The 26,013-nt window shown below is 39.6% G+C and overlaps 1 protein-coding gene across 2 annotated transcripts in view; it reads right to left on the bottom strand.

The window, feature by feature from the left end:
• Nucleotides 1-1,257, bottom strand: part of STEAP4 (STEAP4 metalloreductase) — a 31,262-nt gene extending 30,005 nt beyond the window's left edge. The window contains exon 1 of one of the 2 annotated variants that reach the window (XM_032252989.1): nucleotides 1,100-1,257. The gene's annotated coding sequence lies outside the window, so the exon portion shown is untranslated. The remainder of the gene's footprint in view (nucleotides 1-1,099) is intronic. The other variant, XM_032252987.1, reaches the window with a different exon arrangement.
• Between the last annotated feature and the right edge of the window lie 24,756 nt (nucleotides 1,258-26,013).

Below are 26,013 nucleotides of genomic sequence, written 5' to 3'. Positions count from 1 at the left end.
AGGGGAGGGACAGTGGGGGGTGGTGAGTTGGGGACAGAGAGCATGGGGAGAAATGCCAGATATAGGTGATGGGGAGGAAGGCAGCAAATCACACTGCCACGTGTGTACCTATGCAACAATCTTGCATGTTCTTCACATGTACCCCCAAACCTAAAATGCAATAAAAAAAAAAAGTTCCTAGGCAAGGTGCAGTTGCTCATGTCTGTAACCCCAGCACTTTGGGAGGCTGAGGTGGGTGGATCACGACGTCAAGAGATCGAGACTATCCTGACCTACATGATGAAACCTGGTCTGCACTAAAAATGCAAAAATTAGCTGGGTGTGGTGGTGCGAGCCTGTAATTCCAGCTACTCAGGAGGTTGAGTTAGGAGAATCGCTTGAATCCTGGAGGTGGAGGTTGCAGTGAGCGGAAGTGGTGCCACTGTGCTCCAGCCTGGCGACAGAGGGAGAGTCGAACTCAAAAAAAAAAAAAAAAAAAAAGAAAAAGAAAAAAAGAAAAAAATCCTAAATTACCATCCAGAGGTGGGGGAAAAAATAATGCAATTCTGTCTCTGGACAAACAAACGGAACCGAGGCTTCATTTACTCTTCACAATAAATTATATTCTGAACAATCTTTCTCCAGAAAAATAACCTTTAAATTGCATAAGGAAATTTAAAGGTTAAATTTCCAAGGATGGAAGTGGTTGCAGGTATCAGGACAAATTTTTAGTTCCTGGTCAAGAAGCAGCCTTGGATCTGAGACGGTGAAGATTGCTAAAGCCATATTCTTCCAGCCTACTTTCTGATGGGCGCCCCAAGAGTGGGCCAATCCAAAAATAAGATGCAGAGAAGAATCCAGCCCCCTAAGTTACCCCCCTCTGGGCTTCTTTGCGCACTGGGGTAGGGGTGAGCATTAAGCTCCAGGAAGTCAGAAGCTTGCTGAATCGCGGGGCAGCCTCAGGTGACTTTCCCCGAAAGAGATGCCAGGGCGCGGCGGGGAGTTTGCGAGCACCTGCTCCTCAGTGCGAGCGTGCTGGGGAGTGGGGTGCTAGCAGCAGGGAATGGGGGTGAGCTGAGGCAGATGAGGGACGGGAGCCTTGTGACGAAAGGTGACCCACCTGTGGGAGAGGCGCTTCCAAGAAGGAAGCGTCCAGCGCAGCCGATGAGCGCCGCGGGCCGGGCGGGTAGAGCGAAGCTGCGCGGCCTCTGCAACTCAGTGCTGCGGCTTGTGGCTTTCGCTCCTATAAGAAGCCAGAGAAGGGCGGGACGGCCCGCTAGATTTCGCAAGAGAAGCGGTGAAGAGCTTGTTTCCTGGAAGAGTTCAAGCTGAGAATCCCAGCAGCTAGAAGGACCGGAACTTCTATGCTGCGCTGCCCCTGAGCCCCGGGAAGCGGGGATTTTAAGGGTTTTCCCGAGCCCTTGGCATCTGTGCATCCCAGGGTGATTGAGGTTTGGAAAGGTCTAGGATTCCCCCTCTCCTGAAGGAACTAGAAGGATCTCTTAGAGTAGCTGAGAAAACAGCACCTGGACTAGTCTTCTAGCCATTTCTTTAGCCATCTTGTCTCAGTTTATAGTAATGGTAGTATCTTTCCCCTCTGCCTGGAAGCCCTGGCTTCTTATGGGGTGCATAACTTGGAAGAGCTTGAGTTTTCAGGTCTTGATTTAGGTAGATTAAAGAAATAACACAAATGAAAAAGGGATAGGGATATTTTATCATATGAATTGACATGTCTTTCTACATAGAAGGTCAAAAACCACAGCCCTGGTTAAGATTGAAATAATCCTGATAATCTATGGGACAAAGCGTTCCTACACTCCCAAACTCTGTAATCTAAATCCCAGGGTCCTCCCAATGATCTCCACCTACCCATAGGTCTTAAATTCCACAGCATACACTTGCCAAGCTCCAGAGGCCCAGTCACATGGGAGGCCTGTTCCTCCCTTGGAAAAGGGTTGTTGAGTCAACCCTCGCTTTGTCTGGATTACAACTCTCCTCATAGCTTCTTGTGGGGTTGCTTCAGACCCCATGTCTTTCAAGAAGTCTTTTCCGAGCCACTCTTTGCAATCAATATTTTCTTTCTCTATACAGAAGTTTATAATTTTAGCATAGCAATTAAGACAATTTGCCTTTTGAAAGTGTTACCGTGTGTGTCTCTTGTCCTTGACTGCAGTCTTTGAGGGATGACACCCCAGCCTTTTCCGCCTGGAAATCTCCGCAACACTTAGAAAGTGCATAGCTTAATAATGGGGATTTATTCTGAGGAATGCCTCATTAAGCAATTTATTAAATATATTCTGAGGAATGTCTCGTTAAGCAATTTCATCATTGTGTGAACATCATACAGTGCACTTATGCAAATGTAGATGATATCACCTACTACACGCCTAGCTAGATGGTATATAGCCAATTGCTCCTAGTCTACAAACCTGTTCAGTATGCTACTGTACTGAATACTGTAGTCAATTGTAACACAGTGGTATTTGTATATTTAAGCATAGAAAAGGTATAGTAAAAATGTGGTATAAAAAATAAAAAAATGGTATACCTGTATGGAACACTTATAATGAATGGAGCTTGCAGGACTGGAAGTTGCTCTGGGTGAGTCAGTGAGTGAGTGTGAGGGCCTAGGACATTCATATACCCTACGGTAGACTTTATAAACACTACACTTAAGCTATGCTATTGTAAGAAATATTTTCCTTTCTTCAATAGTAAATTACCCTTAGCTTACAGTAACATTTTTATTTTTTAAGCCTTTAATTTTTAAAAAACCTTTTTGACTGTTTTGTAACAACACAGCTTAAAACACATATTGTGCAGCTGTACAAAATACTTTCTGTCTTTATGTCCTTATTCTATATGACTGGCAATGTAGTAGGTTTCTTTACACCAGCATTACCACAAATTCAAGTAATGTATTGTGCTATGATGTTATGACAGCTACAGTGTCCCTAGGCAAGAAGAATTTTTCAGCTCCATTATAATTTTATGAGACCATTATTTTATATGCAGTCCGTCATTGACCAAAACATTGTTAGGTGGTGCATGAGTGTAATGGGTACTGAATATTTATTGCACTCATTAATTAATAAATCTACTGCCAATTATTATATTTTGCTAAAAGTTCATCTGATGGTATTCTTTGGTCAGGGAAGAACTTAAAATATTCATTGATTTCATAGCATCTGATTTTCCCAGTTTTCAGACTGATAGGTAGAAGAGGGGTATATACTCATGGAAGAAGTTCTGCTGCATGTCCCTAACAGTCTTCATAGATGGTCAACACAGTTTTGGAGACTTGCCCCTTGTCTACCATTTGGTTTTAAGCCTTGATGGGCAAAGAAGCTTGATTAGCACACTGAATCTGATACAAGCAAAATGGTGATTTGTTAGTTGTTAATGGAATATAAAGCGAATAGTTACTGTGAAAATAAAGTTGCTAAGGGCACCAGGCGTTATAGCCATCACATTCTTTTCCTGTATACACATCCTGTGGAAACTATTTTATATGCAGAAGGCTGCTGGATTAACAGAGGGATGAGTTATAAAATTCCAAGTTTTACTGGCATCTGGTTAAGAGAGTAGCTGCATGGATGCATGCCATTTAGAAGCAGAAGCTGGGGTCTGTGGATCAGGTCAGTCTGGTTTTCTAGGTGGTATCTGGATCCATTATGAGTTGACATAATTTTCAGCCATATTCTCAAATGCATCTTCCAAGTAATAACAGAATCATTGCTTTATAAACTTATTATTATCAGGTGGCTAAAAAATTTTGAAATGAGATTTTTATGAGAGGCAGATATATTTCAGTTATGTAAGTTCTTTTCTTTGCCAAAGGCAACTAGAGTTCTAGAAAAGGAAGATTAAGTACTGGGATATGAAGGATGGAAAAAATGGCTTTATTAGTGCAGAACTTAAGAGGCACTTGATGTATTTATCTTGTGGTTTAAAGATTGATTTTCCCCTTGGGCCTAGGAGGGACACACAATTCATAACTCTCCTAGTCTTTCTGTAAACCCTTGCCATAGGGGAAAATTAAGCTTCCAAAAGATGCCAGCAACCTGAGTACCCAAGGATTTCCTGTTGGCAGGATTCATCCTTCTTCCTGTAGTTTTATAATCAGTGCTCCAGATAAACCTTCCCATATGTTGTGCACATCTGGGGTTCCTGGGAACCAAAGGGTTCCTTCTTAAGGATTTTCACATTTACTGTGCCCCTGAGTCTTTACTGCTACTTCCTCTCTCACCATCCTACTATGCCAAAGGCCCCAAATGGCAGAATTAAGGCAAACCGATGAAGTAGGCCTAGAGCCAGTGCTCATTTAATGTTATTAAGTGATTGAGTAAAAGTTGCCTTTAACATTTTGTGTCGGCCGGGCGCGGTGGCTCAAGCCTGTAAACCCAGCACTTAGGGAGGCCGAGGCGGGTGGATCACAAGGTCAAGAGATCGAGACCATCCTGGTCAACATGGTGAAACCCCGTCTCTACTAAAAATACAAAAAAAAATTAGCTGGGCATGGTGGCGCGTGCCTGTAATCCCAGCTACTCAGGAGGCTGAGGCAGGAGAATTGCCTGAACCCAGGAGGCGGAGGTTGCGGTGAGCCAAGATCGCGCCATTGCACTCCGGCCTGGGTAACAAGAAAGAAACTCCGTCTCAAAAAAAAAAAAAAAAAAAAAAACAAAACATTTTGTGTCTCCCTTTCAGTGTCATTTTTCTCCTTTTCTGGGGCTCCCCTCTGCACTACCTTGTGTCTTGCCCATTTATTCCTCTTCCCCAAGGCCTCTCCTTACAGTGTTCCATACCTTATTACGGGGTAGGGTGGAGCTGCCAATGGGTGCTGGACCAGCAGGGGACTGACTTGATAGTCTATAATTAGTGTGTGTATGCAAAACTGTTATTGACTTAAAGATTTGCTCTCTAGCTGCTTTTGAAAAAAATATTTTTTAAGGGCTGCTGGAGATGTCTCTGCCTAACCCCCCAAAATGAATCTCTATGAAAAGAATTTCAGGCACTCTAAGAGTTTTTTGAGTATTGGTGTAAGGAATATTTTGTCTTTTGCTTACCTAGCATCCAGGACCAGGAGTAACTGAGGTGCATGAAGAGGCTAGGGCACCAAATTTGTGTAGGTGCTCACTCTCAAAACTCAGTCTGCACGAACCTGAAAATGAATGTCTTCTTAAATGTTGCTCCTTTGGTGCCTCACTTGCCTGCTCTAGTCCTGGCCCTGCAGCATCCATTTCTCTAATTATATCTTCGTTTTCCTTTGATAAAATTGTGCCCTTGCACAATCTTGATCCATGTGGTTCAAGTTGAACCGACGGCACTACTCGGGCTCGGGTTCCAGGATCAGGCACCTGACTTAGGCCTGGCAGCTCAAGGCGTGAAGTCTTGTCCACAGTGATTGGTTCAGTGATGACATGTGACCTGAGTTGGGCAAGTAGGAATCTTTCCTGGAAAACCTGGGAAGCAGCACACTCTTTACGGAGGGTTGTGGAACTGCTACAAAGTAAGCGTTGGTCACTGTGATGAGAAAGTCAGCCTGAGAAAGAGGCCACTCTAGGGGAAAAGAGAGCAAAAAGATGAGGAGAGACAGATTTCTGCAATTGTTAGAGTGTCATACCTGAAGAAAGCTGTATACTCTGGGCTCTTTAGTGACATGAGTCAATAATTGTCTGTTATTTGTATAAAATGGGATTGGATAGGGTGAGAAGAACACCTGCTCAGTCAGGCTTGTGTGATTTTAATGCCTACTGATGTGGCTTCATCACAACACGTGGTCAGAATGAGGAAGGCATTTGTTATTAAAGAAAACAAAGCAAAACAAAAACCTTTCTGACTTTTCTTGTAATAGCTTTGGGACTTGGATAAATAATCAATTTCTTTGACTGAAATTTCTCAGCTACTTCCTGGTATATTCAGAAATTAATTTTCCTGTCTCAGGAATTTTTTTTTTTCAACTTCTTTCCTATTCTAGTAGGGGTGGACAGATAGAATCCTTCTCCTTCATTTTCCTGAAACTGCAAAGGGTATAGTGAAGAAACCAAGCCATTGACCTGGTTTTAACCAATTTCTAGGATTCCTGCCAACACAGACAAGGAAGCAAAACCAAACAACATTTTGCTGCCCACCTGTACCCAAAAAAAGTACTGATGGGAAAGTACGTCAGACACTGACAGTATTGGCGTCTGGACTAGGGATAATGTCAGGAATGACAACAAAGAACTTAAAAATAAGACCTAAGGAACTTGACTTTAGGTTTAAAAGAAGGTCAAAGAGGAAGAATTGAGCATGTGGGATAAGGGAATAATAAATTTTAAAATATCACTGACAAAGCCTAGAAGTGACAGACAGCTGCAGCTACTTCTGGGAACTGAAAATAGGCAGGAAACTCTGTCCTCTTTATCTGGGTCTCTGACTCTCTGGGTCACAAGGTCTGTGTTAATTTTCGGAGGCTTCCAAGGCACTGGCAGGGCTATGGACTGACTATCACCAATAGAAATCTGGAGGTCGCCCAAGACCACGCCTGCTGACCTCAGAAGAGGTCACTTAAGTACGAGGTTACCAAAGAACAAGATGTGTAAAATATTTTGAAGAGATGGAGAAATATTTTAGTTGAGTTAATTTTTTTGATAAATGCAGCTGGTGTTAACAGAGATGTTCTTTCTGTAATTCAAAAACTGAAGATATGTCATCTCCTTTCACCCCAGCCTGCTGGTACACACTATGATATATCAAGCTGCTAGCAGAGCTATGAATCAATAGTTGAGTGGTAGTTACTGTTAGTATTGGAAGTATTATTAACAATGGGAATTCCAGTCCAGGCAATTTGTGCCTAGTACCAGTAAAGGAAGGTTAGTTAGATTTTTCACATGCCAAAGAAGAACAAAAATAAATCTAAAAATATTAGAGTGAATGTAGTCCTGGTCACTTTCAAATAGAATTAGCAATGAAAACAGTATAAAGCTGATCATGGGAGGAAAGGCAAAGGACAAGAATAGTGAACACATGAGGCTATTTGTTTTCTTCATTTTTTTGACTGTAGAGATCAATTACTTGCGAATAGTTATTTTCTTTCTTGGGGTTTCTTTAAAAATAATTATATGTATTATTCAATATTAACTATAGATAATTCTTTAGTATCAAATACAGATGATTTATGCTGACAGAATATTTGCTAGCCAATTGACCAATAGTTAATGTAGATTGTTTTATGTTATATAACACTTTAGTTTAAATAATTAACTATAATATTTAAAGAATTAATGCAAAATTCAAAATATAAAAAGGGTATGTTGAAAAGCTGTTTTCTGTAGACATTTAGCTTCTTTGACTGAAGGCAACCATGTTGATGATTTATTGAGCTCCTTTCATAGACAAACTATGCATATAAAAACATATATATTTGTTCTTAAAAATTACAAGTGGTGGCCAGGCATGGTGGCTCATGCCTGTAATCTGAGCACTCTGGGAAGCCAAGGTGAGCAGATCACTTTTGCCCAGGACTCCAAGACCAGCCTGGGCAACATGGTGAGACCCTGTCTCTACAAATAACACAAAAATTAGCCAGGTGTGATGGCACATGCCTATAGTCCTAGCTACTCAGGAGGATGAGGAGGGAGGATCGCTTGAGTTTGGGAGGATAGGCTGCAGTGAGCCATACTCATGCCACCTCAAGCCTGGGTGACAGAGTAGGACCCTGTCTCAAAAACAACAAAAATATTAGAAGTGGCAGTCTACTAGTCACATTCTTCTACATCTTCCTTCTCTTCACTTAACACTGTAACTGGGAGATCATTCACAATAGAGCAGTCAAGGCAGCACTATATCAAACTGCACATACCCATACCCACCTCCTTCATTTGCTCCCCTTTACTCTGCTCTCGTTATTTCCACGACACTCATTGCTTTCCAACATACTGTCCTTTATTTATTTATTACATTTAGTGTTTTTCTTTCCTCTGGAACTCAAGAGCCATATGGACAAAGATATTTTGGGGTAATTTTCATCCTACTGTATATGTACCACTTACAATGTTGACTGGCACACAGTAGGGTCTCAATAAATATGTTAAATGAGTGAATGAATGGTTTGAAGGGAAAATGATGGACTAATAGAAACCTATACAAGAAGCATGCAGAAATATAAGATCTTTGAAACCATTCATGTCAAAAATGTATTGGTGAGGTTAAATCAGTGCTTCCCTAGCTAAAGCAGAATGCTTCAGTAACTGCTTCTACTGATTCCCAGTTTTGTGCTTAAATTTGTTCAGAAAAGGCCAAATAACTCCAGCTACTTTATCTCTTGCTATTTTCAGGGTTCTTTTTTTTTCAGACTTTTCTTTTTTTTTTTTTTCAGACTCCTTTTTAATCTATAACATTTTCATTTAATTTTTCATTTTCATTTCATTTAACTTTCTCAACTCCATATCTCCTATGTCTGTAATAGCATTCTGTGAAAATATAATAGAGTTCCTAAGCCCTTTTCTTTTTTGGGAAAGTGTCTCTCATAGTGAGCTATTGCTTACTAAGTCCCAGGAGTCAGCTGTTATAAACAGTCTGTGGAAGAGTGTGCAGTATTCGTTATATAGAAGGAAGCAGAGACTTCCCTCTTCACGTTACAGAACTGTACAGCAGCCGCTGAAAGAGTTTTGATGCCTCAGAGCTGTCATCTCATTTTGTGTGCGTAATGACTACAGAAAAGAGGATGTGGACATGTATTATCAATTGGTGTAGGTCAAAAACAAAATTTTAACAGTAAAAAAAGGAAGCGGAGAAAAACAAAATAAATGCTTACTCTACCAGTCCTCTTTAGGTATCTGCTTTGGTTGGGCTGTTGGTTATTTGAGAATAGTCTTAATTTGTGTTTTCTTGCATTCTGTATAGCAGTGATTATAGGTTTTGTAAATGAGAAAGGCCACCCAGGAATGAATCTTTAGAAGCAGGAGGAGGTAGGTTATACATTTTTATGTTATTCAAATGTGAATTAATTAAAACCCCAAATCAGAACTATTTTAACATTGAACTTAAATCCTAGGCCATTTATAACTTTATGACTATTCCACAAAAAGATTATTCATAAGCAAGAGAAGTATCTTAATTGAACACTAGAAATTTAAATACAGAAGTTTGTCAAATCTTGTCAAAATCCATTGGCTAGAAATACAGGATTCTTATTGTCAGTGGGGTTGACTTCTGTCAGCCCTGGTGCCCCCTTTTCCTCTTCTGCGAGTAAAGCTTCACTTGTCTAGAGGGAAGGAAGCCAAGGAAAGGACATGGGAAATCCAAGCAGATTCAGTAAAGTTCATGGACTTCAATCTAGGTATGTCCTCAAGATTCTCACTAAGAAATGCTTTAGTTAATTCTAAGAAGTCCAGTTTTCAGCCTCCTGTGCCTGAAGGGAACAAAGGAAAAAGACAGGAAACTCTAAAAAGCAGACTCAAAGACTCTAAATACAATTGTCTGGGATAACTTACTGTATGAGCAAAACAATCAGGAAGTACTGAGGAAATTAGCATATATGTCATACTGGAATTAATTTTTATATTGATCACCCTTTATGACCAGAAAAAAACGGAATTGTTTAGTCTACATTAATAATATAAGAAATGGTATAAAAATCATATTAATAGCATTTTCATCTCAAATGATTGTCAAAAAAAATCTAAAGTCAGTTTTTGATATCGATCTTTTTTATCCACCTTCCTTCTCACTTAGATGCTACTTACTCATATGGTCACAGCATCCACTTTTCCATACTAACAACTGCCCCATTTTCATTTCAAGCTTCTAATTTTCTGATCATTCTCTCTTACCCATCCAGCTCACTCACCCTGCTTATCCCACTCTTGCAAGTTACCAACCTCATAAAGTCTTCTAATCCCCTGCCTTTGTAATTTATTTTTCATATTCATCACATTCTCCATCTTTCACTTCCTTCTTACCAGCTGTGATTTCATATGCTGTTATGACCATTTTCTTACAAATGTTTCTTGATTCCCTTGGCCATCTCTTTGCCACTTCCTTGCCTGGCAAAATTTCAACACTAGTTATATTCAAGTGACTGCCTACTTTGCACCTTCACCCAAGCAGCTACATTTTACTCAAGAAAATAAAATAATTGTTGCTACTTTTAGATATTTCAAAACCATAACCACAAATATCAGGGCATATTACACTTAGTGGCATCCTTCCATATCTGTGGAGAATATTCCATTTCTAACTCTGTAGGATGATTTCTTAAACCTCTTCTAGTTCCTTTTCTCACTCACTCATAGGCTATAATCCCACAATAATCTCATTTTCCCACCTCTAGTTCTACTAGCTCACTATATTCATTCCCACATATTCTTCTAACTCTCCTTGCTCTGAGGCTATTCCTTTCTGATGTGCTTTGGATTCCCACCCCATACCATCATAAAGAATTCTCTCCTCCAGGCTGGATGTGGTGGCTCATGCCTATGATCCTAGCCACTTTGGGAGGCCAAAGTAGGTGGATCACTTGAGGTTAAGAGTTCGAGACCAGCCTGGCCAACACGGTGAAACCCCATCTCTACTAAAAATACAAAAATTGGCCGGGCATGGTGACACATGCTTGTGATCCCAGCTACTTGGGAGGCTGAGGCAGTAGAATTACTTGAACCTGGAAGACAGAGGCTGAAGTAAGTGGAGATAGTGCCACTGCGCTCCAGCCTGGGTGACAGAGGGAGACTCTGTCTAAACAAAACAAAACAACAACAACAACAAAAATTAATTCCTCCAATTTCCCCTGCTTTTTCAGTTATCATTTCATTCCTTTCCACTGGGCCATATCCACAAGCATGCTACTGTGACTTAATGTACCAACCTTGAACATTCTATCTCAGGGTCTTTGCCTGTTGCAGTTGCTATTGCTTCTGCTTGAAAAGCTCTTTGCTCAGATCTACTAGTGACTACCTCATTATTCTGGTCTCAGCTTAACTTCCCTACTAGTCCCTTTACTGGTCTTCTTAGTTCAAATTAACTTTCATCTACCACTTTTCAAGCAGGCCCTATATGTCACATTACACAATTTTATTTTCTTTTTTCATATTATGAAAGTATCTTATTTTTCATTGATGAGTTCATGTTTTGTTTTATTTCATTGTGCACTGGAGTATAAGCCTCTTGACAGCAGGGACTGTCTCTTCTTTATTATTATAGAATATGCCTGGCATACGATAATAGATATTTAGTAAATACTGACTAATAGACTGATAGATTGACTATTTAAAGGTAGTAATGTCAATAATCTGGAAAGTTTAGGCTGAGCGTGGTGGCTCATGCCTGTAATCCCAGCACTTTGGGAGGCAGAGGTGGGCGGATCATTTGAGGTCAGGAGTTAAAGACCAGCCTGGCCAACATGGTGAAACCCCCTCTCTACTAAAAATAAAAAAATTAGCCATGCATAGTGGTATGCATCTGTAGTCCTAGCTGCTAGGGAGGCTGAGGCAGGAGAATTACTTGAACCCAAGATGGAGAGGTTGCAGTGAGCTGAGATCATGCCACTGCATTTATCCCTGGGTGACAGAGTGAGACTGTTTCAATAAAATAAAAGCAATAAAATAAAATAATTTGGAAGATTTTTTTTTCCCAACAATGCTGAATAAAATATGTATTATTGTATTTACTCCTTCAGACAAACCTATTTCTATAAAGGTAGTGAATAATTGTAATACCAACACTGCTATTAATAAAAGTGCTTATATAGAACTTCCTATATGCTGGACACTTTTCCAAACACTTTATAAATATTAACTTATTTAAGCAACAACCCTTGAAGCAGGTCTGATTATAAATTCTATTTTAAACATGAGGAAGCTGAGGCACAGAATGTGCTAGTACAATCAGGTGCTCCCTACACCGAGGTTTCATAGTTGCTTCACTGCAAAAAATATTGAGTCATGTTTATTGTACATGAATTCCTTCAGAAGCCTCACATGCATAAGTGGTACTTTCCACAAGAAGAAACAACTATTTATAGGAAGTATTAGGAAATCTGGTAGCTACCATTGATTGTGAATTTACCAAGAACTGTGCTAGGCATTGTGGGAGCTACCTAAGAAGAATAAAACAGGGTCCTTCCTAGAAAGACATAGGATTCTTCTATTTATGATAGTAAGTCTAAGAAGGACTATATGTGTATAAAGAACTGCATAATATCACTAAATACAATGAACAGATAGATTGATAAAATATTTACACCTTTGCACACATACTTCTGATTTTTAGATAACAATATGCTTGCTATTTTGAAGACATGGAAATATGTATGAAGTTGGGTATGTGGATAGAGGCCACATCATCACACATTGGTCCCTAGCTCTAAAAATCTTAAGATAAATGAGAAGTGTTAGATCAAAATTGAATATCCATATTTGGGCATCATGTGGTCTTCCCTTTCTGAAGAATGTGACTGCAAGTATTAGTGGCTATTCCTAGTTCAGATACCATTTTTTCCTTTGTGTTACATGAAATCTTTTTTCCAATTATCTTAGGTTAATTGCAAACATAAAAACATTTATTTGGAAGAATCATCTATGTGCCAGTAGATGAACTATAAATTATTAAAAACAGAGTTAATTTAAGCATAAATATAGACAGCATATTTTAAACCCTTCAGTCATATCTCCAATGTGGGTTGGGTGATACTTAGCTTATTTCAGTAGAGAACTGGGAACACCCTTAGGCAGTGGTGACTAAGGGGACGTCTGTATTTATCTTGTTTTTATACCCTATAGTGAGCCACACCCTTTGGTGCTGGTCTAGACACCTCTCATTTCAGAGGTAATCATTGCTGGGAATTCCTTATTTGTGGCTATAATTTCTCAGAGCTAAACCCCTAAAATGCTTTAACTTTCTGTCTCAGCTACAGACTATACCAACTCCATTTTTATTCTGTAGCTACATATATACCCTATGATTTTTGTATAGCTCTGCAAATGTCAGTAATTATGTGCAGTTTTTAAAAAAGTATTATCTACCAATAGTGTTGTCAATTGAGAAAAATAATGAGACAAGTCTCAATCATTTTAGGAGATTTATAGCCAAAGTTAAGGACATGTCCGGGAGACAGGTTTATGCCTTTCTCCGAAGATGATTTTGGAGGCTCCAAATTTAAAGGGTAAGGGAGGGATATTGAGAAGCACACAATTTTCATTTTTCTTTTCTTTGAGACAGAATCTTACTCTGTCTTTCTCTGTCGCCCAGCCTAGAGTGCAGTGGTGCGATGTCAGCTCCCTGAAACTTCCACCTCCAGAGTCCAAGCAATTCTCATGCCTCAGCCTGCTAAGTAGCTGGGATGACAGATATGCACCACCATGCCTGGCTAATTTTTTTTTGTGTGTGTATATATATACACACACACACACATATATATGTGTGTGTATATATATATAAATATATATTTTATATATGTGTGTATATATATATGTACATATATATGTATATATAGATATATAAAGTGCCATATATATACACATATATATATATACATACATATTTTTAGAGATGGAGTCTCACTCTGTCGCTAGGCTGGAGTGCAGTGGTGTGATCTTGGCTCACTGTAACCTCTGCCTACTGGGTTCAAGCACTTCTCCTGCCTCAGCCTCCCAAGTAGCTGGGACTGCAGGTGCACACCACCATGCCCAGCTATTTTTTTCTGTGTTTTAGTAGATATGGTTTTCACCATGTTGCCCAGGCTGGTCTTGAACTCCTGAATTCAGGCAATCCACTGGCCTCGACCTTCCGAAGTGCTAGAATTACAGGCATGAGCCATCGCACCCGGCCTAATTTTTGTATTTTCAGTAAAGACAGGGTTTTACCATGTTGGCCAGGCTTGTCTTGAACTCCTGGCCTCATCTGATCTGCCCACTTTGGTCTCCTAAAGTGCTGGATTACAGGTATAAGCCACAGTACCTGACCAAGAAGCATACATATTTTATGTAGGAGAAGAGTAGGGGGAAAATAGTTTTTCATGCTTTTTTCTGGCTCAGTGAATCTGCATTTTTACATAAGGCAACATGGACAGATAGGACAAAGTTCAGGGAATCTGTATTTTTACATGAGATAACAAATACAAATGGAGGAGGGGACAATCAGATGTGCATTTGTGCCAGGTGGGCAATGGGGTAAGTGCATCTGTAAAGATAAGCTATCAATTTACATTGCCTTGGTGAATTTTAACAGAAATGCTTTAGGGTAAATATCTTGGAGCTCATTAGGAATTTCCTTGTGGGCAGAATATGAAGTAGGTGTGCAGTTTTTCATCTTGTAGCCATCTTATTTGAGAACCAGAAAGACAAGGCGGGTTTGTGTGACTCAGTTCCAAGCTTGACTTTTCCCTTTGGGTTAATGAGTTTGGGGTGCTAAGATTTATATTCCCTTTACACTGGCTGTAAGAAAAGTAAGTACTTTGTGCTTTTTGTTGGATCATCTTTTAGTAAAGTTTCTAGAGCTAGAATGTGTGGGATTTTAGGAATCTTTGGTATAGTAGGTTAAATTGTGTCCCTCAAAAAGAAATGTCTAAGGACTAACCCTTGGTTCCTGTGACTGTGACCTGATTTGGAAGTAGGGCCTTTGCATATGTTACTAGTTGGGGATCTTGAGATGAGATAATTCTGTATTTAAAGTGGCCCTAAATCCAGTGACTGGTGTCCTTATAAGAGAAAGGAAAGGGAAATTTGAGATACAGAGACATAGACAAAAGACCATGTGAACACAGAATCAGAGGTTAGACTTTTGTAGCCTCAAGGCAAAGAATGTCAAGTGTTACTGGCAGACACTGGAAGGTAGGAGTGAGGGATGGGAGAGATTGCCCTTCCAAGCCTCCAGAGGCATCTAACCCTGTAGGCAACTTGATTTTGGACTTCTGGCCTCTAAAACTGTAGGAGAATAAATTTTTGTTGTTTTAAGCTACCAATTTTGTGGTAATTTGTTACAATAGCTTTAGGAAGTGAATGTACTTGGTTATAGGTGAGAAAATAACAAGTTCTGGCTTGAGTAATGCCATGAAGATGCTCTCTTGTTACTGACCATTGCATCCTTTATGGTTATTTTCTGTCATATATCATCAAATGTATACTTCGGCTGTGTTAAAGGTTATTTCTCCCACCCTATATAGTACAAACAACTCAGTACCAACTAACTATAAAGAGTAATCTGTACTTCGGTGGTTTTGCTTTTTAAGTACTCCACGTGTGCTTTATATATACTCTTATTGTAAAATTCCTTGTTATCATATATTTAGTAATATTTTAATAAACAATGCCAACCTAGGATGTTGGTAAAACTAAAATCTTTCTTTCTTTTTTTTTTTTTTGTAGAATCTGAGACTTCTAGAGAATTTTTAATGAAAATAGTACAGAGAGAAAACATGCTTAGCAACATGATCTTAGAGACCTAAGACTGCCATTTGTACATTATGGATTTTCAGGACATAGAGAGAAAACCATGTTGTGCTGGGAGAACTGAAGGAACTCCCGACACCCATTCTTCCTCAAGACTCTTCTGGGAGCCAGTTTTGTGGTCAGATAAATTTATTGGATGTTACTTCTCAGAGTGTATCAGAGATTCTCTACATTCATGGACTTTAGGCTTCCCCTTGTCTGCTGTAGCCACAGTTCTATTTCTGCACTCTCTGAATGTTGGTCTTAACAGTTCTGGAAAGTGAAATCTTGTGTCCATTTAGTCAATAATTGCAGTTGGTGAACAGTAATTATAGTTGTAGTTTTTATAAAAGGTACAACCAAGAGTTCTTAATCTGGAGTCTGTGTATTCAGATGTGGGGGCAGGGGAATATTTATTAAGCTCAAACTAAAAGTGAGAATTTCTTCCAACTATAAATGTAGGCTTTAAACCACAGAGCCATGGAGTACTACTTTGTATTAGTATATACCTGCAACTCTGTCACAGTAGAAGTATCTACAGATTTTTAAAATTTCCTCACATGTTATAGTTGTCTTGAAATACTGTTCATGCTCATTACCATACTGAAATTGTAGTAGTAATTAGATCCACTCCCAATCTTGTTATTTAATATGTTAACAAAGAATTTGCATATTATTATGTAACAAAACTTTCTTTTAAGACTCTGATAGCTGTATTTAAATTGCTTTTCAATTGCAATTTAAATTAATTATTCTGTTGCTTTTATAAACCTATTTTATTTTATGCATTTCTAAATATTATTCTGAGGCCTCCATAGGCTTCACCAGACTGCCAGAGAGGTGTATAGCACAGAAAAATTAAAGAACTTTTGCCTTAGCTTTTAGAAAGAAAGACACCTAAGATCTGAGGCCAGTAGAAGGCCATTGACTCCTTTAGAAGACTGGGTTATTTAGCACATTTCCTTTCAAGGGCATAGATGAATGATAATAAATAACGTTTCAATTTTCCAAAACGTTCCACACTTTTGTGTTTTTTTAATTACTTTACATTTTACTTGTATTATGTGTAACAACTTTTTTTGCTATTACTTTGAACAAAACTTATTAGGTTTTCTGCCAAAGAGTGCACTAGGTTATAATCATCAATCATTGGCAGCTTTCAATTTTGGTTTTGCATGTGTGAAAATCTTTACTCTGCCTTGCTCATGTATTGATCTACCTTATTTGTTTTGTCAGTGGAAATGAAAAGAAGCATGCCACCCTCAGAATGTTAGTGCTGGAAGGCATGAAGTCATTTTATAAGAAAACAGAGACAACAGAGGAAGGAAGGCCATGTAGACAGGGTGTCATGGAATTTCCTTTATGGAAATGAAAGTGCTCTGTATTTGTATTACTGCGCTTTTCATAATGGCAAATGATTCTGCTGATGGTATGGCTTTCTGAGTGTATAGGTGTGGCCGGATTAACTCTGATATGTCATGTAATTGCACTCCTCTTTTCTGATGTTCAAGGCAAGCAGAGCTTATGATTTTTGGCTCTCTTTAGGGCTGACAGCTGCAGAATGCTCTTTCTTTTCTGAACTAGTTTTTAAAAACTATCAGTAGCAAAATCTATGTTTATATTTACACATGAATGTTTGAATAGCAGAATGATATTTATTCAACAACATTTGTTAAGTGCTGACTATCTGCTAGGCCTGTGGTGTGGACTGTTAGTTCACAGCCAACACCGTCAGCCTACCCAATAGACCCCTTTTGCAACTAACTTTACATAGAGGCTGGAAGACATTGTGCTGTCAATTGTGTTCTTCTCCAAACCAGATTTTCCTCCTTAAGGTCACTTTCCTCCTCAGATCCCCTTCCAGAATCTTGTTTCTACCCATTTTACTCTCTTTTATGCATTTTCAATCTTGGGGTTCACTGGTCTTTTCTCCTGAAACCCCCTATTGCCACAATCAGATTTTCAATATCCAAAAAAGGAAAAAAGAAAAAAACAAAAAAGTTCATGGTCAGTCCTCTTTTCTGCTTTTCTTCTCCAAATTTACTTGAAAGGCTTCTCCTTTATAATCTGATAGTCTCTCTCATCAAGCTGTTGAAAATGCTTAGTTCTTTTTTAATTGTGAATTTTGGTGGCTATTCTCAAACTCTTAATTTTCTGACCTTTCTGGGGTGTTTAAAAAAGTTAACCAGACTCGCCCTAGAACTCCTTAACATCCCCAGTGTGTGCTGTTCTGATCTCCCCTGCTTTTCTTGTGTGTATTTCCCCCACCTATTTATTTCTAAACCTGGACCCACCTTGAGGGTTTGTTTTTGTCTTTCTTTTCCTCTCTCTGTATAGACCTAATCATAATCCAGTCACCTCCCACCAGGCCCCATTTCCAACACTGAGGATTACATTTCAACATGAGATTTGGATAGGGACACAGATCCAAACCATATCAGGGCCCCAGTTTTAAATGAACCTTTTTAAAAACTCCTTGCAACTCACAAGCCACTAACCTCCTTTTTTTTTTCTGAAAATTGCCCTCCCCATCATCTAGCAGGGATGCCCAGCCTGGGCATCCCATGTTGTACCACATAACATCTTCACTCAGGACCCTGGTAATTGGGCCTCAAGTATACACTGAACCAAAATAAAAAAAGAAATCCAATTTTCTAAGAAAAGACTTTGGGAATTGGCACTGAGATATAGAGAGTTTGTCTCTCCATGTGCCAGGAAATAAAGTTTGTGAATTTGGGAGCTGTGAATGGCACCTTGTGTGTGTCATCTTCCTGACATTCTATAAGAAGCTAGTCATCACCCTCTCCCACCCTATCCTCAATGGCACTTTAGACATAGCTTTACAAGGACTGTTTTCATGGTGTTGTAAATTTGTGAATTTATCTAAGGCTTGGACCATGATTTGTTCATTTTTGCATTCCTTTCCAGTGGTGACAACCAGGGCATGACATTGAGACTATTCATCATAAGTGCTTATTTAGGGAAGGAGTCCCTAGGAGCTCCCTTCTTCATGAGTGCATAGTATTGTAATGGAACCCACAGTGGTGTGATTAGTACATCCTCTTTTGTAGAAAAGCAGCATAACCATAGTGGGTAAAAATATGAGCTTCAGAACTATGTTAGTTGGGTTGAATTCTGGATCTGGTACTTACTAGCTGTGTGACTGGGGCAAGTTATATAGCTTCTCTGTCTCTCAGTTTCCTTGACTGTAAAATGGAACATTAATATCTCACAGAGTTGTACTGAATGAGATAATATTTGTAACGTTCCTAGTAGATGCTGGCAATTATTATTAGAGAATTTTTCAATACATGGCTATTGAATTTAGTAAATTGGGGGAAAAGAAAAGAATGGAATCAGGTATTTTGCCTTATTTTAAGAATGACTTCACTTATTTTTTCCTTCCATCAGTTCTTCATATGTTTTTACCTTTGCCTTCCTCTTCTTACTTTTCTAATACTGTTCTATTTCTTCCTCTTAAATTTAGTGGGAGGAGGTGTGAGTGATAATCAGTGTCAGAATTGAAAGTTGAAAAAGAAATCATTCTTGGAAGTCACTAGACTAAGCAGAGTAGACTGTAGTAATAATAAGAATTTGATATTTAGGAGTCATTTGGAAAGGATTCCTGGATGTGGGCCTAAAAGGTTTAAGGAGGAGTATCCAAAAATGGAAGGAAAAGGAATTGGCCAAGAGATAAAATACATTTTATATCTTTTACCCTTGTTGGCTATTTTATAGTTCTTTACTTAATGCAAATAAAATGGCACTAACATTTTGGATAAGCTATACTTCCTTAACTAAGGGAAACCAACTAAATCCAGATGAAAGGAAAGAATCCAGGGCTCCAAAGTTGAGATTCCCTTATTTATAAAAAGGTTTACACTTTGAGGTGTGCACATGTAAATCTTCTTCATTTCTTGATTATTATGTTAAATCTAAATTCCCTTTGGCAAAAATGTAACTTTTTAGTGTTGATTGTAATTTGATCACTGGTAGTTACATGAGACATGATGTAGCCAGGACTGTGTGCTTTGCTTTGTCCTTGAAATTCTAGGTGTATTTGACTCTCTCTTTAACTAATTGTAGTACAGTGGTTGTGTACCACAAAATAGAACTACGGAGTTCTTGATTAGAAACTTTTTTTTTCCATTTTTGTCTAGAAATTCATTTTAACTAGATGAGGACAGTGCCAAAATATGCTTTCCTAATGCCTTTAGCTTAACCAGATTAGTTCATTACAAAAACAGGTATTCACATAGTCAGCCTTACATTTTAAGTGTGTTTTCTCATCCCTTAAGTAATACCATGTTTCCTATATGATCAATTATTTGGGAAATCAAGAGGGCTGAGATAGAATACAAGCATGGCTATCATGTTATTAAGGTAGATTTCAAGTCTGGAATTAAGACTGAGATGCTAAATGCATTATTCAAGCGCTGGGAAAAAAAAGCCTAAAGTTAAAAAAAAAATTAAAGTAAATCTTTCATAAAGCAACTTTGTGCTTAGTAAGTAGAATGTTGGCTTTGGGGAGTAAGATGAGCATGAGAGAGAAGCATATATACTATGGTAATTGGAAGCTGCAACAAAACTATCCACACATCACTGAAAATGGATTCAGATGACACATTAGCCGCAAAGGTAAAGCTTGAATGGCTTCTTCTAAGGCCATCAAAACTCAAAGGTAAGGGAGCATACTTATTTTCAGTTTTCTTTTATTAAAGATGCTGAAGGGATGCCTCACAAGGTCAATGAGAGACCCATTTTAAATGAACTGGTTTTCTTCAAGGCCCTGCTTACAAACTATGCCTCATTTAACAGAGGCACCGAAATCAAATGTCCTTGTTTTCTTTAGTTTTCACAGAATAGCCAAGCAGAAATTGTTGAGCAAGTCTTTCATTTTCATATTTTCTGGAATAGTGTATTTATCTAATTCTTTAAAAGCATATATTGTTTCTTTTAACTTTTATTTTATGTTCAGGAGTACATTCAGGTTTATTACATAAGTAAGCTTGTATCATGGGGTTTGATGTACAGATGATTACACCACCCAGCTTTAATATTAAGCATAGTACCCAATAAGTGTATTTTTTTTTTCTGATCCTTTACTTTCTTTCACCCTCCACCTTCAAGTAGGCCTCAGTGTCTGCTGTTCCCCTAAAAGATATTTTTAAATTGCTTTCAACTGTTCAATTTGAGTAGGTCAGTAGTTTTATGCCACAAAATGTAACATCATAACTCTGGAATTAGTAAAAATATCAGCCTGTTTATGGATACATGTTCATTATGGAGAACTTTACCAGTGGTGCAGTGATGGGGTGCATGGAAACTCTGATTAAGAGATTGAGAGGCTATTTCTGTTTTCTCTGGTTATTCCCTATGACCACAAAAATCAGGAAGTGGCGATGAATAACAGATTCAAAGATCTAAATAACGAACTAAATTTTACTCGACTAACAAACTATAAAATATCGTTCCTGCTTATGAACCAAAAGTTCAGATGAAGAATAAGAAGGGTATGAATTCAAAAGAACTTCTGTTTAATACCTTTATAAAATTTGTTTTTAAATTGTGGCAAAATACACTTAACAAAATTGACCATTTTAATTGTTTTTAAGTGTACAGATGAATGGCACTAACTCCATGCACATTGTTGCACAACCATCACCACCATGCATCTCCAGAATTTTTATTTAATACTGTTTTTTGAGGTGAAAGTCCTCTGTCTCTAATTCAACCCACCGCTTATGAAAATCAAAGAGTGGAGCTGCCTTAAGGAATATAAGAAATGGGAATCGTGGCTAAAAGTAGAACTTAGAGATATACAATTAGCATGAGTAGAAAAAGGTGAACAGGCAGGTCCACCATATTTTAAGTGATTTCATAGTATAAGTACCATTAGCACTTTGGGAGGCCTAGGTGGGTGGATCATGAGGTCAAGAGATGGAGACCATCTTGGCCAACACGGTGAAACCCCGTCTTTACTAAAAATACAATAATTAGCTGGGCATGATGGCACATGCCTGTAGTCCCAGCTACTTGGGAGTCTGAGGCAGGAGAATCACTCGAACCAGGGAGGTGGAGGTTGCAGTGAGCTGAGATTGTGCCACTGCACTCCAGCCTTGGTGACAGAGTGAGACTCAATCTAAAACATATATATATATATATATATATATAATCTGGCCTGGCATCTGATGTCCGTACAAAATCTCAGTGCCTAAAACCTTGGTATGAGTTTAATTGTCAATGATTATATCAGATGCTGTGCTGTGTGCTGCTTCCGCCACCCTCTTCCGCCACTAGTTGGATAAAGGGCAGGGGTTGTTATTTTTGTTTTGGGGCTTGAAAGAGGCTCCTTCCCAGCTCCCAGAGGTTTAATGGCCCCTTCTTGCTATAACCTCATGCCTCCCATGTCCATAATAGGCAGAAGAATTTTAGGTCATAGAGAGGCCTTTATTTTCCCATGTTCTGCATGGTCAGAGAAGTGCTGAGAATGGTGAGTAGTTGACACCAGGACTAGAGATCAGGGTAGTCTAATGAAGTTGGAAATATGCAAGAAGGTCTGGAAGAGTCTCTGTTTCCCTTCATGCCAAGCCAGAGTTTTGATGGCAGTGGCTGCTGCCATCATGTTGGCTACAGCAGAGAAGCATGGACGGGGCACCATACTCCATGGAGCCAGGGAGAGCCCTGCCCCTTCTGAGGTGGGGTGGGAGCTCCCGGGGCGGCTGGCTGCAGCCACCCAAACTGCAGCTGCAGACCTAGGCCTCCTGCTCTAGGGAGCAAGCAGTAGCCCCATCCAAGAGCGACTGCAGCTGAGGATCCGAGCCTCCCTTGGGGGAGCTGGGAACAGGCAGGCTCTGTCTTCCCAGGTGCAGCTGCAGCCGACCCACTCTTGGCTGCAGACCTGGGCCTCCCGCTCCAGGAAGCAGGCAGGACCCTGGGACAAGCTCAGAAGCCCTGCCCCTTCCAAGTTGGCTGGGCCGCCCTCCCAGGCGCAGGACCCAGATGTCTCTGCAGCCTGCACCTTCCGGGACCTCTGGAAGGGCCCCCCACTCCCGGCAAGCTCGGAGGTGTCTGCTCCCACTGCCTGGCCTCTTCTCTGCTCCTGGCGCCTGCTCTCATCTTGGAGAGGGAGTCGGGGCAAGCTTCAGGGGCCATGAATGACAGCAGGAAGTAGATTGATTCCTGGCAGATTGATCCACTGAGTGGGTCCCCACTAAGGCCCCACCTTCAGGCCAGGGAGGGCCTGAAGGCTGGGTCAGGCTGCCAGTCCTGTAGACTAGAGTGGGGACTCACGGTGGTTCTTCTGGGCCCACCCATGGCTGCCCATGGACCAATCCGAGCACTTCCTCCCCTCTGAGGCCCATAAGCGCTGGTCTCGGAGCAGGGCAGAGGATGGTCAGAGGACCAAGTGGGCAGAGAGAGGATGGAACAGGACAACCAGGTGCAGAGAGGAGTTCCTTCTGTGTGATAGCTGGAGAGGATGGAGGACAAGCTCCAGAGAGGAATGCCCTCTCTGCTGAGAGTAGCAGAGATGACCTGTCTGCAGAGAGAAGGTACCTCTCCAGGGCTTCCCCTCTGCAGACAGCTGAGCACTCCACTGGACAACCTGACTACAGTGAGGAGCTACCCACTCATCTGAGCTGTTCTAACACTAAATAAAGCTGTTGTTCTTCGCCCTTCACTGGTCTGCATACCTCATTCTTCCTGGTTGCAGGATAAGAACTTAGGCAAAGGCACCATGGCCACACAGAGATTTCTGGCCAGAAAAATCGACACTTGACGCTCTAGAGATCCCTTAACAATTTGACGCTAGTGCTGCAGGGCAGAACTAAGCTTAAGATTGGCTGGAAATGGGAACAGCAGATATTTTTCCCCAAGTAATTGTCTCATTGTAAGAACTGGTTATATAGTATTTTCAAAACTAAAGATCGTGATGGCGAAAATAATATATTACTGCAAATATTTTAACAAACTGAAATAGAAGAGAGTAGAAAACGTCATGAGTACTACTTCATGAAACTTTCTTAGTTGTGTGTATGTGTGGGTGTGGTAATGGGTGTTGTAAGTGGGTGTTTGTGGGCAATGGAACATTTATTTTTTACCAAGAGTCACTGAGAAAAAACTTTAAATCCACTGAGGTCAGGAACCACTTGCTTCTAATTTTTACAGAGTCTAATTTCCCCAAGGTATTAACTAACATCTGGGTGTAATTAAAGCATATCTGTCTACTTTTTTCTCTGCATACTTCTGGTTACAAATAATTCTTGTTAACTCAAGCTAATAATAGAGCATAGGACAGTATGTGGGAATGTTAATTCACTACCAAAAATAGCTAGTATTTACCATATTGACCAGTATTGTTCTAAGAGTATTATATGTATTGATCCTTACTATAATTCTTTGAGATAGAAAACATTATCATCCCCATTTTACAGATGGAAAAATGGAGGTCCTGTGAGCTTAAGTAAATTTTCCAAGCTGACTTGGATGATAAGTGGCCAGATGGGATTCCAACCCAAGCATCTGACTTCAGAGTTTACGGCCTTGACCACTACACTATACCGCCTTTCATTATACTAAACAGAAGTATTTCGTAAACAAAAAAATTTTACATTTATAATATCACACTGTAGACAAGTCTTCGGTAACATCTGGCTCAAAGTGATTGAAATAATGTTATCACTGTTCTTTTCTGATAATTCCATTTTAGAAAATATTTGCCTTGTTCCTTAATCATCAGTGTGGTAAAAAGACGCAGTGTGACCACTGTCTAAAATTAGGCTAGCTTATAGTTCATTTTCCTGGACGTAAGGAAACATAGTATCCATGAACATTGAATTGAGTTTATTAAACAAGTTGACTTTTAGTTTAAAGTCTCAGTTAGATGTTTTCTATTGGTAAGTAGCTGTATAATGGGGTCCAGAGGCTGACTATGCCATTCTTTTAACCAGAAACAGGTAGGGGGTATTGCATGTGACTTTTCTGGCATTTTACTCTCTTAAGACTTTAAAAAAACCAGAGTAGAGTTAGAATTAAACATGAAATATTTGAAGCTATCTGCCTTGGGTGGCTGAATGACTTTGAATGGTAAATGTTGTATCATTTACAAACAAGGCCTCGTTATTATCCTCAGGACTTATTTCTTGTTGCTCAAGAAGACTTCCCAACTGCCAATGTCTGTGTCGGTGTGCCTGAGGTCTGTTCCTGAACCACTCTGCCTGCTCCTGTGGAGTCAGCCAGAATTGCTCAAGTGTTAGCAATCTTGAACCAGTCCTTCAATGACTAATAAGATTCATATATAAATACCTCAGTTTCCTTATTTCTAGGGTTAGATGGATTAATTCCGAAACATAATTTATGATTTCCCTGCCAGATTAAATTCCAATAACCCAGTATGGCAGATGGTTGTGGTGAAGTATAAACTAACCACAAATTATCCTCCTGCCTGTCATGTGATATTGCAGATGCCCCACCAAAACATAGAGTCCATTTCCTCAACCTTGAATCCAGATGGACTTGCTTTGTTCATTGGGAGATTAGCAAGCATGACCCAATCAGAGGCTTGAAAAGTGCTTATATGTTGGAGCTCATTTTCTGGAACCTGAGACCGCCCCTAAAAGAGTCCAAGCTAGCCTGTTGGAGGATGAGAGATGGAGACTGAGAGATCAGCTATTCCAACTAAAGCCACCTGGACCAACCATTAGACATGAGTCTGGCCATTAAAGACCAAGTAAACCTGGTAGAGTGTCCAGCTGAATATAGATATCAGCTGAGATAGTCCAGGCAGGAAGAACCCCCTGGATGACTCACAGAAGTGTGAGAGGCTATACATGCTTGTTTTTAAAGTCAGTAAGTGATGGAATATTTTGTTATGCAGCAGAAACTAACCAACACATTTGCTTACCAGCTTACTCCCCATTGGTTGCCTTTCTTTCCCCCTATCTCTTTCCTACTCTGCTACTGGAGTTTTTTGAACCTCCCAAATAAATGTTCACTTAAATTCTTGCCTCAGGATCTGTTTCTTGGGGTGCTCAAGCTAAAATAGCCTTCAATTATTTTTTATACACACTGAAGTCTTTTTCCTTAAGAATTCTCCATAGAAATTGTGAGTTGTTAAGAGACACGGAACAAGACATAGAGGAAAAAACAGACTTCCCTTTTGAACAACTCTGCAGTGGTCAGTTTTGACGAGCTCACAGATTGGAATGTTCTCTACCAGAATGTCATACTCTCTAATTCCCTTAAATCAGAGTGTAATATATGCTTTTTGTTCTCCAGCATGATAGTAAAAATCCTTTATAAACCATTAGATCTGGGAAAATTTGTCTTCCTGGGCTTAAGTGGAGGTGTGGATTTGATCACATTCCTATTTGCAATGAATGAGGAAAAGGTGGCTATTTCCACAAAGCTTTGGTAGGATTCTCTTCTTTAATCAATTTATGTTCAGTGTAATCTGAATGAAAAAGAGAAATTTAAAGAGAAGTTTATAAGCTTAGCAATGGTTTTATGAATCAAGAAAACTCAATTTCCTTTGAAATTTCCAGGTAGCGAAAACCAGAAAACGGAATTTATTGTAATTAGATTGCCAGAAAGAAGAACATTTACCAGGTAAAGTCGCAAAGAAATTCTA

Source organism: Sapajus apella, unplaced genomic scaffold (assembly GCF_009761245.1).
Source record: "Sapajus apella isolate SASKATOON/1434 unplaced genomic scaffold, GSC_monkey_1.0 scaffold81, whole genome shotgun sequence".
In the NCBI taxonomy this organism is placed as follows: domain Eukaryota; kingdom Metazoa; phylum Chordata; class Mammalia; order Primates; family Cebidae; genus Sapajus; species Sapajus apella.
This window is presented reverse-complemented; position numbering and strand designations above follow the sequence as displayed.